Here is a 4,564-nt window from a genome sequence, read left to right as displayed (position 1 = left end):
ATAAAGGACAGTAACAAGATTTTGCAAATTTATAACATATTCCTGATTCATTTTCAAAAGAAAAGACACATCAACATATATATATCACAAAAAGTTATAGAATAAACTTTTCCAGCAAATTAGCAACAGACATTGTTAGCATATTTTATTCCCTGATTAGTTGGCTTGCTGTAACTTGAAGCATGTTATACGATGAGATGGCTTCTCATTGCAAATGTTACAGTATGTGTTTGCCACGTTTGTTCCTACCTCATTTGATTAGCTTTTTTCTTGCCCTTGTATGAACATTTAGTTCTTGTAAACACGTTTTTCTGGGACATTTGTTTTATACTCGTTTGTTATACTATCGACTTTCAGTCTGCTGGCGGGTAGTGATGTGAATCAGTATTGTTTTTCTTTTTTGGACATTTAAAAGTCGTTTAGTTCAAAGGTTAATCTCAAATAAGGGAGCCAAACTATTAAAGGAGTCTATATACGGTAGAGATCTGCAAGATTTAATTGCTAAATCCGCTTCAATTCATAACTTATCACCTTAAAGAATATATTCGGCAATGTTGTTGTGGATTGTTTACATTTAGGAAAAGACAGGATGTTTCTGGTTGAAGGAATATAATCATGGGTCACTGTATAGTGAAGTAAGGCCTGTGACTAAAGAGCAACAACATTTACACACATCTCCCTTCTTTGTCTAGTGATAGATATTTAAGTGCATTGAAACATTCGGTTTCTTTAAAAGCCTCTTTTCGTGATTTGTGCGGCTGTTTTTCTAGATTACAACTTTTGTACTATTTGAACAGCATTTGGTAGATCTATTTGACTATGTTCAAAGGATAGTTATGCTTGATAAATTGCCGGTGAATAGTTTTAATTCTCAAGAAAATTCCAAGTTGCTACCAATTACTTCCTAACTGACGTAACTCTTCCAGATTTTAAGAATCAACTTACTGGGATGTAGCCTCTACTGGCTGTTAATCGGTCTGTACTTTCTGGTCCTCGACCTTTGCACATTCAACTATCTGTGGTGTTGTCAGGACATTCTCCACACACACTCACACACACACACGTTGCTATCACTATTTGGACTTTTTCTCTTCAATCTTTGAAGTCTCAACTTACTCTGCCACAGTTTGGACTTCTTTTTCTTCAATGTTTGGAGTCTGATCTTGCTATGATTTACTCTTTGAACATGACTCCAGGGATGGAATTTCATGTATTTACTTCAGACAACCTACATAGTATTTGTGGTGGGAATAACATCTTTAAATTTTCTTTGGACTTTGCATTTATAAGGAGGTCCACTGAAGTTATGTCTTCTTTGTTTTTGAGGTTAAAATAGGCTCTCTGGTGGACTAGATAACTAGCAATCACTACATCAGAGAGCCTTAATCCGTTTCTGAGTTTGAGCTCGGTGAAGTATTCCTCTAGAATGTTTCACTATTGAACCTGAGAATGGAACCCCCGTCTTCACAGCCAGGTGCAAACAGTTGTTGCCTTTGTTCACAGAATTTGTGTCTGCATCCCTAGCTATTAATCTGTGGGTAATTCTGAGATGAACCTGAGGCACAGAATTTATGTGTGCATCTCTAGCTTTCAACTTTTCGATTGTTCTGAGGTGACCTTCAGACATAGCAAAAACTAATGATAACACACCTCTACGTTATGTAGTTTAGTAGCAACGCTCTGTGGAGCTTATGTGCAGCAGGTTGCCGATGCCTGATCAAAACTTATCAATTATAATAAAGTAAAATATCAACAAAAAGCAAATCAACAAATATAAATACAAAAAGTTATAGGATATACTTATCCTTTAACAAATTAGAAACAGACAATCTTATCATATTTTATTTGCTATTGTTGCCTTCTTTGATTACAGAATTTTTGCCTGCATCCCTAGCTATCAACCTCTGCATCATTCCGAAGTATCCCTGAGACACATCAAAAAGCACTCTGTTACACACCTCAACATTATGCAGTTCAGTGGCAATGCTGTGATGCAGTGGCTTTGATGCTGTGCCGGGATTCAGTCCAGTTGTGAATATTGTGAACCATAAGGACACTGTTGTGGCCACTTGGTTACTGTGCATAGGTCCAATTGAAGCATTTCCCTTCTTTGTCTAGTGATAGATATTTAAGTGTAGTTAAGCACTCACTTTCTTTAAAAGCCTCTATTTGTTGTTTGTATGGCTGTTTTTCTAGATTACATCGTACAGCATTTGGTTGATCTATTTGACAATGTTCAAAGGATAGTTATGCTTGATAATTTGCACGTCAATAGTTTTAATTCCCAAGAATATTCCAACTTGCTACCAATTGCTTCCTAACTGACGTGACACCTTTAGGAGATCCTTCTCTTCCAGGTTTTTAGAATCAGCATTCTGGCATGTAGCCTCTAATGGCTGTGAATCAGTCATTACTTTCTTTTCTTCTTCTTTGCGCATTAAACTGCCTGTGATGTCGTCAGGACCTTCTCCACACACACATGTTGCGGTCCCCATTTGGACTTTCTTCTCTTCAATCATTGAAGTCTCAACTTAGTCTGCCACTGTTTGGACTTCCTTTTCTTCAATGTTTGGAGTCTGAACTTGCTATGATTTACTGTTTGAACATGACCCCAGGGATGGAATTTCATGTATTAACTTCAGACAACCTACATAGTATTTGTAGTGGGAATAATGTATTTAATTTTTCTTTGGACTTTGCATTTATAAGGAGGTCCACTGCAGTTATGTCTCCTTTGTTTTTAAAGTCAAAATTAGCTCACTGGTGGACCAGATAACTAGCAACCACCACATCAGAGAGCCTTTATCCGTTTCTGAGTTTGAGCTCGGTGCAGTATTCCTCTAGAATGTTTGACTATTGAACCTGAGAATGGAACCCCTTCTTTACAGCAAGGTGCAAATAATTGTTGCCTTTGTTCACAGAATTTGTGCCTGTATCCCTAGCTATTAATCTGTGGGTTATTCTGAGATGACCCTGAGGCACAGAATTTATTTGTGCATCTCTAGCTATCAACTTTTGCATTATTCTGAGGTGACCGTGAGACACAGCAAAAAGTAATGATAACACACCTCTACGTTATGCAATTCAGCAGCAATGCTGGTTGAACTTATGTGCCACAGGTTGCCGACGCCTGATCAAAACTTATCAATAATAATAAAGTAAAATATCAACAAATATAGATAAAGAAAAGTTATTGGATTAACTTATCCTTTAACAAATTAGAAACAGACAATCTTAGCATATTTTATTTGCTATTGTTGCCTTCATTTTTTACAGAATTTTTGCCTGCATCCCTAGCTATCAACCTCTGCATCATTCCGAAGTGTCCCTGAGACACAGCGAAAAAACACTGCTGACAGACCTCCACATTATACATTTCAGTGGCAAGGCTGTGATGCAGTGGCCATGATGCTGTACTAGGATTCAGCCCAGTTGTGGAGATCGTGAACCATAAGAACACTGTTGTGGCCACTTGGTTACTGTGCATAGGTCCAATTCAACCATCGCTTGATCATATGTTCTCCTAACACTTTAAACACATTGTGCACCATATTTGGTACATGGTTAACTGTCCCAACCTGCATTATGTACCACTATTGGTACGCAGTATAAATTTTTACAAACTGATATTTTAATGAACTCTGTATGATTTATGTTTTAGAAATGAAGGACAATAACTAGACTTTGCAAATTTATAACATATTATTGATAAGTTTTGATAATGAATCAGGAATAAAACACATTAACAATTATAGATTCCAAAAAGTTATAGAATAAGCTTTTCCTTCAGCAAATTAGCAACAGACATCGTTAGCATATTTTATTCCCTGATTAGTTGGATTGCTGTAACTTGAAGCATGTTATACGATGAGATGGCTTCTAATTGCAAATGTTACAGTAAGTGTTTGCCATGTTTGCTCCTACTTCATTTGATTAGCTTTTTTCTTGCCTTTGTATGAACATTTAGTTCTTGTAAACACGTGTTTTCCTGGACATTTGTTTTATACTCGTTTGTTATACTATCGACTTTCAATCTGCTGGCGGGTAGCGATGTGAATCAGTATTGTTTTTCTTTTTTGAACATTTAAAAGTTGTTTAGTTCAATGGTTAATCTCAAATAAGGGAGCCAAACTATTAAAGGAGTCAATATATGGTAGAGATCTGCAAAATTTAATTGCTAAATCCTCTTCAATTCATAACTTACCACCTTAAAGAATATATTCGGCAATGTTGTTGTGGATTGTTTACATTTTGGAAAAGACAGGATGTTTCTGGTTGAAGGAATCCAATCATGGGTCACTGTTTAGTGAAGTTAGGCCTGGAACTAAAGAGACAAAATATATTACACACATCTCCCTTCTTTGACTAATGATAGATATTCAAGGGCAGTTAAGCACTCACTTTCTCTAAAAGCCTCTTTTCGTGATTTGTGTGGCCGTTTTTCTAGATTACAACTTCTGAATCATCGCAAATCATTCCTGAACTATGTTCATAATGTTCAAAGGATTGTTATACTTGATAATTTGCCTGTGAATGGTTTTAATTCCCAAGAAAATTCCTACTT

This window comes from Octopus sinensis, linkage group LG1, assembly GCF_006345805.1.
Source record: "Octopus sinensis linkage group LG1, ASM634580v1, whole genome shotgun sequence".
Lineage (NCBI taxonomy): Eukaryota > Metazoa > Mollusca > Cephalopoda > Octopoda > Octopodidae > Octopus > Octopus sinensis.
Note: the sequence above shows the minus strand (reverse complement) of the source record.